The sequence below is a fragment of the Callithrix jacchus genome, chromosome 3 (genome assembly GCF_049354715.1).
Source record: "Callithrix jacchus isolate 240 chromosome 3, calJac240_pri, whole genome shotgun sequence".
In the NCBI taxonomy this organism is placed as follows: domain Eukaryota; kingdom Metazoa; phylum Chordata; class Mammalia; order Primates; family Cebidae; genus Callithrix; species Callithrix jacchus.
Window position 1 is genome coordinate 188,130,163 of NC_133504.1, and position 14,793 is coordinate 188,144,955.

Genomic DNA, 14,793 nt, shown 5'->3' on the forward strand with positions numbered 1-14,793 from the left:
TAATTTAGCAAGAAATATGCAAAAGTCACATAAGGAAAACTTAAACTTGATGGAAAGATGAAGCAGTAAACTTGACCAAATGGAAAGATGTCCCCCTTGCCTTTGGACAGGACAAGTTAACACCAAAGATGTCAATTCTCCCTAAGTTAACAAATATATTTAAGGCAATAGCAATAAATATATTGAAATAGTTTGGATGTCCCCTCCAAATCTCATGTTGAGAGGTAATCCCCAGTGCTGGGAGTGGGGTCTGGTGGGAGGCGGATCCCTCATGGCTTGCCACTATCCTCGCAGTAGTGAGTGAGTTCCACTCCGGAGATCTGGTTGTTCCAGTATGGGGCACCTTCCCCACTCCCTCCCTTGCTCCTGCTCTGCCATGTGAGACGCCTGCTCCCCCTTTGCCTTTCACCACGACTGGAAGCTTCCTGAGGCCTTCCCAAAAGCTGCGGAAATGCCGGCACCCTACTTGTAAAGCCTGCAGCACTATGAGCCAATTAAACCTCTTTTCTTTAGAAATTACCCAAGCTCAGGTATTTCTTTATAGCAATGCAAGATAGTCTTAAGACATGTATCAATAAAGTTTGCTTTGTTTCTGGAACTAACTAAACACACTGATTCTAAACTTCATGTGGAAACATAAGACTGCGAAGATGTGTAACGACAACGAGGAGGTGAGAGCCAGCCCGGCCACCTGCTCACTAATAACATAAGGGCCTGTCGTGCAAACGACCTGATGCTAACATGTTTAATTCCCAGTCAGATCAACACGGCAGAGTGACAAGTCCAGTAACACACCCAAATACACACAGAAGTATAAGAACAATGATCATCCTGGTAACTGGAGCTGGGACAACTGCTATTTGGGAAACAGAAAAGGTGAAACTCAAGCCTGACCTTACGTGCCCCAGACACCCTCTAAAGACATGTGAGAGTCCAAATACAAAACACGCAACAACTCCAGTCCGGAAGAAGCAGACGAATCCCTTCATAACCTGGATGTGTACCAATTTTTCTAATTCTGACTCAAAATCAGATGTAAAAAGAAAAGATGGATCATGTGCCTACGTAAGGACGAGCTCCTAGAGAAAAACAGACACGGATTACGGGCTCCTGTCCCCACCCTGCCTCGCGCTGAACTCATCACACGGTGCATTCCCTCAAGTTCTCAGCCCGCCACACGCCTGTGCTTCATGCTGACTATCTCCAGAGAGGCGGGGTTGATGGTTAGACCTTTCTTCAACACAGAAAGGACACTGGAGAACTCTTTCACAAAAACCCCTCTCACTGCTCTTCCTGAGGACTGCCGCGCTAGATGTAAGGCTCCAATAAAGAAACGGGTCCCAAACCACGACCAACCTGCTTTTCAGAAAAATCACCCTGGTCCCTTACATTCTTTTCAGTGACTTCTCCGGATCCTGTATCAAAATCTTAACTAACCTAGACTCTGCTTATTTTCTTGATTGTCTCTTTCCACTCTGCTTACGTTTCCCACTTCAGCTCTTCCCAGCCCTTCAGTTTCCCACTAATATCATGCCTGCTTCTGCCTCAGGCCTCTGCACCAGCCGCAGCTCTCTGCCCGGTATGCTTAACCCTGTGTGTCCCTGCCTTGTCCCTCACAAATGTCACTACCACCCCCTCTTTCACCTGGCTGTCTCTCTCTGTGGCGCTGCTCAAGACTCAACCGCGTCACCCTCACGTCAGGCCTACCATCACTGCATCTCCTGCTACGCCGTGGTAACCGGCTGAGGTGTCTATCTCCTCCACTAGCCAGCAGCCAGTCTGGAGGCAGGGACCACTGTGTGGCTTCTCTCTGCCCGGATCGCCGAGCACACACCTGATGTGGAAACAAGGCCACGACAATCAGTGTGTGTTTGGTGAATTAGTAACTTTGATGTTTCCGGAGTTCCAGGATACACATTCCTGAGATCTGCTTTAAAGAGAAAACTGCAGAGAAAGACGCCATGGACCGTCCTCTCGTGATTAGTAACTGTGTCTTTTGTGATAGTCCTAGGACACAGAAAAAGTGGGAAAGACTCATTCTGACAAGTTCCTTTTCTGGAGCAGGTGGATCAGCCCTCTGTGTGGGAATACTCAGTGCTCCTGAGGGAGTCGGAGCTCATGTGCAGTGAAGCAAAGGCTCTGTGCTCGAGCAGGGCCCCTGCATACTTTCCCTTATAGGGTTACAATCCGACTCTCCATGCAGACTCTCCCCATTACTTCCACCGGCCTCCGCAGATCCTCTAAAAGGGCTGCTTCAAGGTGGATCTAAGAACTCTCAGGAGAAGCAGCACAGCCTGAGGCACTGTCTGGCTGGAAAGCTTCCCTCAGCTGGACTGCATCTGAAATTCCTTTTGATGACCATTATTTGAACAACTGGATGGCTCTGAATACAGGTCATTAAACTGCTTTGGTTCCCAGTTCCCTCATGTATAATGTGGGGATAATAACAGTTATGTGCCGACCCGCACTGCAGTGACGATCCAAGGACCGCTGTAAATGCAAACCTCTGACTCTGGGGACACTCAGCTAACATCAGTTTAACCTGCATCTAAAAAGGGAAAGCAAATAAAGTCTATTCATAACTCTCCGGTGTCTGAAGAGAACCATGACAATCACGGTGCAGTTTCAGCACTGACTCTGACAGCTGGATCTTTAAAAGGTTTATCAGCTGGGCACAATGGTTCATGCCTGTAACCCCAGCATTTTGAGAGGCCAAGGCAGGTGGATCACCTGAGGCAGGGAGTTCGAGACCAGCCTGGCCAACATGGTAAAATCCTGTCTCTACTAAAAATACAAAATTAGCAGGGCACGGTGGCACATGCCTGTAGTCCCAGCTACTCGGGAGGCTGAGGCAGGAGAATCGCTTGAACCCAGGTGGTGGAGGTTGTGGTAAGCTGAGATCCTGCTACTGTACTCCAGCCTGGGCAACAAGAGTGAAACTCCATCTCAAAAAAAAAAAAATTATCAATATCCCAAAGGAAAGTCTGTGTTTATAAAAGGGATATGTGTGCGTGTGTGTATATTCTGGGTCCTAAGAATGATCCTTTCTGAATTATAAGGATCTAGCAAGGAGTCTTCAAAAGAGCTGGTGTAATCTCCACAGAACACATTCCTTCAGAAAATTAGCATGACCCTTAAAAGTCAGATTCATTCACTGTTGGACAAGACAAAACATGATGGAAAATATCCTTCGATTGTTCTATAGAAAGCAAAAAATAGGACCTAGATCTGGGTATGGTTCTTGCTCATCAAAATAATATACAGAACCTGAAAATGGGTAACAGAAGCCAGACCTCCTGATGCCCAGGCTGGGAGAAGTTTACCAGCACAATCCGAGCTGGTGGCTAACACAAGCTTCAAATACAGTATTGAAAGCACAGTGTTTCCACTCCATTTACAGAAGGTCGACTCAGTTCAGGAGCAAGTTATTAAACATTTACGTTCACGACGTTAAACTCAGGCTAAAGACAAGTGAGATGGTATCCCTGACACCCAAGGGCTCACAACCAGGAACAGCAGACACACACACACCTGGACTCACAGAACCTCATTCTAGGGAAGGAAGAATCACAGAAGCTTTCCAGAAACAGCGGTGTCCACGGATCTCCAGTTCTGAGAGACCCTTCCAGAGGCAGCATTAAAGATGAACTGGCGGAGTGGGAGGCTGGAGCGGGAAGGGGCACACCAGTCAAGAGAAGGCAAAGAATGAGAGTAACAGGAGAATGGAAGGAGGAGATGCAAACGTACACTCTCTTTCTTGTCAGATATTTTGAACATTCACTAAAAACAGGAACAATGAAGTCACCGCACAAATATTTGGGTTTCTAAGCGTGGGGCATCCCATGACAAGCAAAGCAAAGGCGAGCCCGAGTGAGAGGCAAAGAGTGGCAAATGAATAAAAGCACGCAGAAGTGATGACGGGTGCCACAGGAAAATGCATCCAACCAACAATTTTATCTCAGATTTTCAGAATCTCCTGTTTTTTGCTCTTGCAAATCAATGAAGCTAAAAGAAATCAAACTCGGAACAAAGCCACCAACGTAACGTTAAAAAGTACTCAAAAGTAAAACCAACTGAATCAAAATTAGGATGATGATGGAACCATTTGCAGTGAGCATTTATGAGGCTTTAAATCATTTTGATATTACTATTTTAAGGATCGGTGCTGCCAGCACTGCAGACTTACTCAGAATATTCACATATGCATTCACTCTTACTGGGCAACACACGCTTTCAGCATGTCCTTATACACAAGGGAGGATTCTGTCTTTCTTCTGGTTCAGTACTATTATGCTATTATGTTTTTTTTAAAATTGCCGTGCTATTTGTTTTTATTTCATTAAAAACAACTTTTTTTTTTTTGAGATAGGACTCTTGCTCTGTCACCTGGGCTGGAGTGCAGTGGCACAATCACGGGTCACTGTAACCTCTGTCTCACAGGTTCAAGAGACACTCCTGCCTCAGCCTCCCGAGTAGCTGGGACTACAGGCTTGCGCCACCATGCCCAGCTAGGTTTTGTATTTTTGGTGGCGACAGGGTTTCACCATGTTGGCCAGGCTGGTCTCTAACTCCTAGCCTCAAAGTGCGGTGATTAAAGCATGGGCCACCACGCCCAGCCCCATAAAGAACAATTACTAATTTCAGGAACACTTTGTTTTGATACAAAAACTTGGATTTTCAAAAATGAAATTGCGACATTTTAGAAAAACAAGTTATTTAATATACAGAAAGGACTGACATTGTGATTCACCTAAATGCACCAAATCACAAGCTCTCTCAGCTGCTGTTCCTTCCCCAGCAGCTCTCTTAACTCCTTCTGCTATAAATACATTTCCGCCAGCTCTGAATGTGTGGCCAGGAGGCTACTCACCAATAAATCCTGAATTCCTCCTCTCCTGAGGGTCAGTAAGGAGAGGGGGACATGAGTACAGGGCACACAGGCAGCAGACATTAATATGACCGTAAGAAAATATTATGAACAGCTTCATGCCCACAAATTCAACAGCGTAGATGAAATGGCCAAATTCCTTACAAGATGCAAACTTTCGGAGACAGAAAAGAAGAAACAGACTATCTGAATAGCTCTATAGTAAAGAAAACTGCAGGCCCAGACAGCTTCACTAATGAATTCTATCAAACATTTCAGGAGAAACAATACCAATTTTCTACAAACTCTTGTAGAAGAGAAGGGCCAGCAAAGAACTCAGAAAAAAAGACATTACAAGGAACCGAAACAGACCAACATACCTCATGAACACAGACAGAAAAATCATTAACAGAAATTTTTTTTTTTTTTTTTTGAGATGGAGTCTCATTCTGTCACCCAGGCTGGAGTGCAGTGGTATGATCTCAGCTCACTCTATAACCTCCACCTGCTGGGTTCAAGCAATTCTCCAGACTCAGCCTGCCAAGTAGCTGGGATTACAGGGACGTGCCACCAAACCCATCTAATATTTGTATTTTTTAGTAGAGATGGGGTTTCGCCATGTTGGCCAGGCTAGTCTCAAACCCCTGACCTCAGGTGATCTGCCCACTCCAGCCTCCCAAAGTACTGAGATTACAGACCTGAGCCACTGCGCCAGGCCATTAACAAAATTTTTAGCAAATTAAACAATATCCAAAAAGGATAACACATTAAGACCAAATGGAGTTTACCCTTGGAATTCAAGGTTGGTTTAACACTGGAAAATCATTACATATAATTCACCATATTAACAGACATGAAAATGAGGAATACAGGAGAATGTCTTCTAATAAATCTAATAAAAGGCATCTGTTAAAAAAAATCTAAAATTTTTCATATTCTTTATCTCACTTTACAGTTAAAACTCATCAAATTGTATCTTTAAATATGTGAAGTATATTGTACATAAATTTACTTCAATGAAGCATTTAAAAAAAAAGAACAATTGAAAAAATGAAAGAAAAGGAAAACAACAACCTAGCACCACTTCTAATAGTATTAAAATATGTGAAATATATTAGGATAAATTTAACAAAGTGTGTAAAAAAAAATCTACAAACTGACAACTATGAGATGTTGTTAGAAAAACACCAGTCTATGCCTGGTGGGAGGACCATAAATAAAAAGAGAGATACTATATTTGGAAGAATCCTTACTGCTAAAATAATAATTCTCTCCCAAATCCATCTATAGATGTAACACAACCTTAATCAAGATCCCAGAAGCAATTTTTGTTTTAAAAAAAGGCCAATTCTAAAATATATGAAAATGAAAACAAAGAACTAGAATACAAAATTGCCAAACGATTGTAGAAGAAACGAACAGTGTTGGAAGACTTCTCTTACCTAGCTTCAAGGCTTACGATAAAGCTACAATAATCGATACAGTGTGGTATGAGCATTGGATACACTGGTGAACTGAACAACGCCCAGAAATTCACCCACACATAAATAGTCACCTGACTCCTGACAAAGATACCAAGGTGATGCAATGGGAGGAAAGAAAAAGTCCTGGGAACAACTGGTACCGATGTCAGCATGGAAACTAAACTCTACCCTGTGTCACAGCAAATACAGGAATTACCTTAAACAGACAGGACCTAAACATAAAAGATAAAACGGTCAGACATCTCAGGGAAAACACAGGCAAAAATATTTATGACTCTGGAGGTAGCGAAGATTTCTTAGGACAGCAGAAGTACTAATCTGTAAGAAAAAAATTAATAAATTAAACTTTTTAAAAGAAATCTTTAAGAAAATCAGAAGAAAATCTCTTCAATACATATTTCATGACACAGAACTTGCAACAATACACTGAACACCAAAAATAAGAAGACAAATAACCTAATAAAAAATAAGTAAAGTAGTTACAGACATTTCACACAGAAAAGAATGGCCGATAAGCACATAAAATACGCTAATGTCATGAGTCATCGGCTCCATGCAAATTAAAGTAACAGCGAGATGCCCCGATACATCCAACAGAATGGCTGAAATTTACATGACTCGTCCTATCAACGCTTGGCAAAACTGGAGAGCAACTAGAATCCTCCCGCTTTCCCGGTGGGAGGACACACAGTTTGGCAGTTTTTTATAAAGCTAAATGTACACTTACCATGGGATCCAGTAGTGCCACTCCTGGCTATTTACCTAAGAGGCATCACTGCATGTGTCCACAAAAAAACAATGGCCGCTTTCTTCCTAACAGCCCAAGACTGGGCACAGCATAAGTGGCCATTAGAACGCACATGGATAAACAGATCGTGATATGTTCACACTATAGAATATTTTTCAGCAATCAAAATAAACTACCAAAAAACAACAAACTACCCACACACGTAACTCAGGTTAATCTCAAAAAAGGCCATGCAAAAGAAGCTAACACAAAGCCAAAAGTGTGACTCCGTTTCAGTGAAATTCTAGAACCGGCAAAGGAATCTGCAGGGCCAGGAAGCAGATGAGTAGTTGCCCGGGTCTGTGTCCCGAGGAAAGACTGACAGCAGAGGCTGTGAGGCTGTGAGTGAGCTCGGGGTGGGGGCATGCCCTCTGTCTTCATGGACTGGGATTCTGTGGGCTGAAGAAGCACGTGAGAGGCACACAGCCAAGAATCAGAGGGAAACCCTAATAGGTCAAGGTAAGTAAAATTCAACAGGAAACACGACATATTCTAACTGATAACACTAGATCTAGGTAAATAGAATTGTCAGAGATTTTGCTACACAACAGCATTAAAGTTAGGTAACAACGGCATATTAAGAGCTAATTCTGTTTTTCATAAGGAAGACAGCAGGATTCCTAATCACGGGCCCTAATAACCTGTGTTCTCTTCATTACCCTAAAGCTGTGTTACATCTTGATATTCATGAATGAGTCTTTCTTCTATCAAAGGAAAGGAATAAAAACAAAGGAGAAAGAAAAGGAAGGCTGAACTTATCAACATGGTCTCATTTAAAAAAATAATAAAAAGGCCAGGCACCGTGGCTCACGCCTGTAATCCCAGCACTTTGGGAGGCCAAGGCGGGAGGATCAGCTGAGGTCAGGGATTCGAGACCAACCTAGCCAACACGATGAAACCCCATTTCTACTAAAAATACAAAAAATTAGCTGGGCACAGTGGTAGGCACCTGTAATGCCAGCTACTTGGGAGGCTGAGGCAGGAGAATTGCTTGAACCCAGGAGGCGGAGGCTGTAGTAAGCCGAGACCATGCCATTGCACTCCAGCTTGGGAAGCAAGAACAAAACACCAACTCAAAAAAAAAAAAAAAAAAGCAGACTTTTCACTCACTTTATGAGTGAAGTAAATGAAGTGCAGAGGTGAAGGGCCCACAGGCTAGGAAAGTCAAAAGCAAATTTCTCCTGAATCACTGCAGGGATGGGTAAATTTAAGATGCAGGGGACAAAAGAGGCTCCGGAACCATCTCTAAGTGGAGAAGCGTCACTTAAGAACCACACGGGCCTCTCCACATGGAATGAAAGACGACCCAGCCAGCTGCCAGCTGCCCCTTAGAACACCTAAGGCTCTGCAGATGTCCAGAGTGACAGGTGGGCTCCTGATCACAGGGACAGCAGGCTCGGCAGAGGAGCGGTGGGAGGTTCCAGACAGAGAGGTCCGTTCACAGACCTCTGCATTCCCCAAGGAGACACTGGCAGAGGGGTGGCAGGAGAAAAGGGGAGGTGGGAATCATCCCGTGTGCATGCTGCCAGCTGTGAGATGCCATGTGTCCAGCAACTGAGAGAACAGACACTCAACATTCACCTCCATCTTTTCACACTTCAACTCCATTACATGCATCTCTCAGCCATGATTCTATTTAAATAAAACGCCAACTTTGATTAAGGCACCGGAACTATAACACGACATCTGGTGGCTTCCAGGGTGCCGCGAACTCGAACCCCCAGGACTCAGCCTTTCCCACGGAACCGCCATCATCGATAACAGCCCACACCACTCGGGAATGCATTTGAGATTGTGCCCTGACCCAGCCAGCCGGGATGAAACTGTAGTCCATGAGTCAAACGGTGGTGGAGGGCAGCGGGATGGGGGATCCTATAGAAAAGAAGATGAAAATATCCTCCTTGAAATGGCAGGTGGCAGACAGGTAAAAAGACAGATGAACATCAAAACACATGACCCGAAAGAGATAAACTGGAGCATTTCAACCATACGAACTTTCACTCTTACCTCTCAGAATATCTCATATCACATATGAGAAAACGAAGACACAAAGAGATCAGGGGACTGTCCCAGCCCCACTGCCAAGGGTGGCAGAAACCACCCCGTTTCACCTGGCCCCTTCTAACCAGTCCACGGCTCTTCATACTATTCCAAATCAGTGACTAGCAACGTCCCCTTTCCATCAGGAAAACACTGCTGAATCATGACTCTTGTAAGATGCCTAAAAAGACAGAAAACCGCCTTCACACTCTACAGCTATACCACACTTTTAATGTAAAAAAGCTAAAGATTCCAGGATTTTTAAAACACTTTCTGTCCTTCAGTTTGGAACACCCTAAACCCATGCCTCTCAACCTTTCCTGGGGACACATCTCGCCACCAGGGGCCTTGTTAAAGGCAGGTTCTGACTCACTCGATCTGGGGACGGCCTGATCATCTGCATTCTCACAGGCTCCCGGGTGATGCCTACACTGCTGGCCATGGACCGGGCCCTAAGCCACGGACTCTGGTATACCAAGGGAAGGGTATTTCCAATGCAGAAGGAACCGGCAATAATGTTCCTTAAGGAAATAATACGAATGCTGCTGCCTCCCCCGCTTCCCCCCCATGGCCTCAGCGGGCGCCAGAGGCCTTCAACAGAGGCTGAGCTGAAATCACCAGCAAAGCCCCCAAGAAGGGAGCTAGCACAATAAGAACAACACCCCAAACACTGCGCTTGGCATCTGGCTGACAGTCACTCTGTCAAATTCAACAAGACCTAAAATGACTTGGGAACAGTGAGGGTTCAATTCGCAGAGGTTTACCCATATCCTCCACCATCCATGGCAGGGGAGATCTGAGCAGCCCAAATCCGGCCCAAAGCCTATTTTTGCCAATAATGTTCTACTGGGATCCAGCCACGTCATTCATTTACGTATCACCTAGGCCGTGTTCACACCCCAGCAGCTGGGTTGGGTCTCGAAACAAAGCCCAAAGCCTACAATACGTACTCTCTGCTCCGATAGAGAAAAGCTTGCTTACCTCTTTCTGGGTCTTTAGGGGACAAAACTCCAAAAAGGAAAACCTGAAGACAGAGGATACAACACTAACACAGAAGAAACATTTAACACAGGGGAGCATAAATTCGGAGGCAGAAGAGACGCACAAGGTCAAGGCAAGCCGGGTGACGGCTGAGCCCCAGGGACTCTGTTAGCCATGAGAGAGGCCAGCTCTCTTTGTTAAGTGTGACCACACTGCTTTCAGAATGCAGACTCTGCGCTGCAGGCAGACCAAGCGGGCCTGGTCCATCTGTGTCTGACCCAGCAACCGCTGCAGCTCTGTCCGTTCCTTCTACACACCTGCTTAGCCACCCTTCTGTTCACTGGCCCCTCTCGTCATACGGCCCGCCAATGAAGAGGCCTGAAGTGAGGCTCCTGAGTTATCCAGCTGCTATCATCTCAGAAAAAGGCCTCTGGGCTCTGCTGCCAAACAGGAAAAGCCTCTCGGGCTCCCAACAGGAGGTCTAGGATTGAAGCTCCAACCACCAGGGGCAGGGAGGGCCACGGGCTGATCTCCAGGGAGGGGAGGCTGAAAGGCCAGCTGTCTCTCTGCCCCTGTCTCCCGGGCAGATGGCTCCACCACTGTGCATGTGGGTACAGGCGGAGGGGCGGGTGGCACCAGGCTCCGGGTAACATATGTCACTGTGCTAATGGAAGCAAATTAAACAGCATGGTTGGTCTCACACACCAGCTTCGCAGGGCTGGGGCTGCCATGGAGAATGGATGAGATCCAGACTCCACAAGGATGTGCTATAGAGCTGTCTGGACACCGTGAATGAACGGACTACACTGGTGAAGGGTCGGTGCGGGAGCTCTGCTTCCCCGCCTGCCAGGCACGGCCGTGACGACAGTGTCGCGCAACCTTATCTCTCCCTAAAAATGAGGATGATCAGAGGCTTGTCGTTAATGTTTTTAAATGTCATTATGTGAAGAATTTAGCACAGTCCTTAGCTCATAAGAAGCCTCCAGTGAATTCGACTACTACAGTCACTATCAATATAATTATTATCTGAAAAAAAAGCTTCTAAAGGATAATCTCCACCTTACAGAGTGATTACGGGGATTAACTGCAGATCATCTGTAACTCTGCCTGCTCCCCAGCGTAACACATAGTAAGTGCTCAGAAACCGTAGCCATTCCCCACCCCAAAGAAACTGAATCTGGTCTCCCTGACACGCTTCTTGGAAGGCCAGTAAACTTTCCAGACAAGACACTCGAATTCTTGTGAATGATAATGTCTGCAGAGTAGATACCATCATTCTCCAGGTGAGAAAACGGACTCTCAGGACTCAAGGACACGAACCTAACGTGTGACAGACTGAGGCCTTCTCAGTAAACAGCTGCCCCCAAAAGTACCAGCAACTTTAGAAATCATCAGCTCAACCATCTTTGCTTCAAAAGAGCAAAAAGACTACATTCCCAGGTTACCACTTCTCCGTGAACATGTGAGTTCTCCGGAAAGACCTTTTTACAGAACGAATCCAAAGGGACCCATTTCTATGGAGAACAAGTTCTCTGCAATGCTTAACACTCGGTATAACCTGCCATTAAAAGAGGGCTTTTTACATACACCTTTGGTTTTCCAGCTAAGGAATGTTAATCTGCTCCCCAGAATGAGGACTCAGAAGTTACAAGATAAACTCAATTATACTGAACAATATCACAATGAACCTTCTAGAATAAAGCAAACACCCCCAACGAGGGTCTGCACCACTCTCGGCTTCCCTCCTCCCACGTCTGCCCACTCTGAGTCACTTACTGGCATCCCTGTTACCAAGTCCAGCTATCAAGGCTCGGTCCACACTCCCCCCAGACCCAAGGCTCAGTCCTCATTCCGTGCCCTACCCACCAACCGTCCGGCAGCAAGTGACACAGGGAATCTAAGGCCCATCCTTCTGGAAACGGTTCCTTTGGTTCTGCCACCTACCGGGCTGGTCTCTGCTGGCTCCCCTCCTCTCCCCAACCTCTGAAGCAGTTTGGTCCAGAGACTCTTTCCCTCTCCTAATTCTATGCACTCCCAAGGTGACTCCCTCCGATCCCATGATGTTTTCTCTTCCGTCTGGCCCTCTACCCTCAACTCCAAACTATTTCCAACTGCCTTCTGCGAGGAGGCTGAGCTCAATCTCATCTTACAGAAGGTCACAGAGGTGACAAAAAATAATGAAAACACACCTCCCAGGAAGCTGATGATGATGAATTTTGAAAGAGTAAATTCAGTTATGCAAACTGAGGATCTGCTATTTACTGACAAACGGTAGGAAAATATGTAGGAACCGCCGTCTCGGCTCCATGTGAGCGGAGCTGAGCACACACCGCAGCTGCGGCCTCTTGCTAGCCCTGCGGCTACTGTGGCTCACAGCACCGCCGCTCCTATGTTGGGAAGTGCTCATCTTCTTTGGAGTCTCTTGCTTTCTGCTTTTCCTCCCCAGCACTCGTCTGTTGTTACTGTTGTTGCTGTTTTGAGAGCGTCTTGCTTTGTTGCCCCGCTGGAGTGCCGTGGCGTGACCCTGGCTCATTGCACCTCGGCCTCCCAGGTTCGAGCGATTCTCCTGCCGCAGCCTTCAGAGTAGCTGGGACCAACTAATTTTTGTGTTTTCAGTACAGACAGTGTTTCACCATGTTGGCCAGGCTGGTCTTGAACTTCCGCCTGCCTCGGCTACCCAAAGTGCTAGAATTACAGGCATGATCCAGCGCACCCGGCCCTCGCTTCTCACTGTCTCTTTTTGGCCCTCAAATTTAGCATGCCCAAAACAAACTTTGGAGTCCCCTTGCTATAACCCACTCCTCCCACAGTCTTCCCATTCCAGTAACAGCATCTCTAGTCTTCCGGTTACTTGGGCCAAAATCCTTGATGTCATTCTTAAAACTTCTTTTTCTCTTCCTGTCATCCAACCCATTTAAACTCTCCTTTCAAAATATGTGCCGGACCTAACCACTCCTCACCTTCCTCATCATTTCCAACCAGACCCAGCCCTCATCATAGGGCTCTTGGAAAAGCCTCCCAACTGGCCGGGCACGGTAGGCTCACATCTGTAATCCCAACACTTTGGTAGATCAAGGCAGGTGGATCACCAGAGGTCAGGAGTTAGAGACCAGCCTGGCTAACATGATGAAACCTCTCTACTAAAAATACAAAAAATTAGCAAAGCATGGTGGTGGGCACCTCCCAGCTATTCAGGAGGCTGAAGCAGGCGAATCGCTTGAACCCAGGAGACAGAGCTTACAGTGAGCCAAGATTGTGCCATTGCACTCCAGCCTGGGTGACAAGAGCGAAACTTCGTCACAGATGAAAAAAAAAAGAAAGCCTCCCAACCCACCTTTCTCCTCCTACCTTTCACCCTGCCCTGCATTCTACCTTCCACTCTTAAACATTTACTTTTTTTTTTTTTTTTTTGAGAGAGAGTCTCACTCTGTCGCCCAGGCTGGAATGCAATGGCACCATCCTGGCTCACTGCAACCTCTGCCTCCCAGGTTCAAACGATTCTCCTGCCTCAGCCTCTAGAGCAGCTGGGATTACAGGCGCGCGCCACCATGCCCAGTTAATTTTTTATTTTTAGTAGAGATAGTGTCTCACCATGCTGGCCAGGATGGTCTCGATCTCCTGACCTCGTGATCTGCCTGCCTCAGCCTCCCAAAGTGCTAGGATTACAGGCATAAGCCACCCCACCTGGCCATTTACATTTGATTTGAAAAAGTTCTCACTGAGAAAAGTCAATTGATTCTATTTTTATTCGTTGCAGATTATAGGAACACATTTTGATGACATGTAATTCTAGATGACCAAAGAGAAACTTCATTAAAATGCTTATTCTGAAAACTAAAAAAAAAAATTCAGAAAAAAATGCATACCCACAGAGAAAGAGAAAGTGCAAATGGCATACAACGTTTGGGGAATCTAAGGGAAGGGCAGACAGGAATTCTTTTTACTATTTTTGCAACTTTTCCTAAGTCTGGATTATTTCAAATTCAAGAGTTAAACAAAGAAAAAGAAAAGAAAACACTCTCTGCCTCTGTGAACCCATGCTGTCTTTTCCCTGGCAACTTAAGAACACTCGCAACTAAGCACATCTGTTTTTTTTTCCTTTGTTTAAAGATGGGGTTTCACCATATTGGTCAGGCTGGTCTCGAACTCCTGACCTCACATGATCCGCCCACCTCAGCCTCCCAAAGTGCTGGGATTACAGGCGGGAGCCACTGCGCCCGGCTAGCACATCTATTTTTTCATGAACACTAAAAGAACCCCTGCCTAGATTTGCCTTTCTGTGTTTGGCAGTGGTAGCAGCAGTAGGCAGGGGTGTGTGTGTGTGTGTGTGTGTGTGTGTGTGTATGTGTATGTGTGTATGTTTGTGTATGTGTGTGTGTGTGTGTGTGTGTGTGTGTGTGTGTAATACATACCCCACAGCAGAGAATTTCAAACAACAGGATGACTATCTTGATAGAGGGATGCGCTGGTACGGAACATGCTGCTATGACACGTGACTTCCTAGACAGGGCAATGACTGAACTACGTGGCACCTACAGGCACCCCCACTGACATCCTCAAAAACTTTTACAGTTAAATGCATTTGCTTCCCCCAGGACCCCTGTTTCACAAGGGTTAGTCCTAGGGCCTAACAC

At 45.9% G+C, this 14,793-nt stretch overlaps 1 protein-coding gene across 13 annotated transcripts in view; it reads right to left on the minus strand.

The window, feature by feature from the left end:
• The window catches only part of AFAP1 (actin filament associated protein 1), a 177,365-nt gene that overhangs the window by 122,922 nt on the left and 39,650 nt on the right, over positions 1-14,793 (minus strand). For 2 of the 13 annotated variants that reach the window (XM_078367589.1, XM_054253508.2), the window contains exon 1: positions 7,079-7,458. The exons of 10 other annotated variants lie outside the window; for them this stretch is intronic. The gene's annotated coding sequence lies outside the window, so the exon portion shown is untranslated. Of the gene's footprint in view, positions 1-7,078; positions 7,459-10,476; positions 10,586-14,793 lie in introns of those variants that run through there. One more of the 13 variants, XM_078367586.1, reaches the window with a different exon arrangement.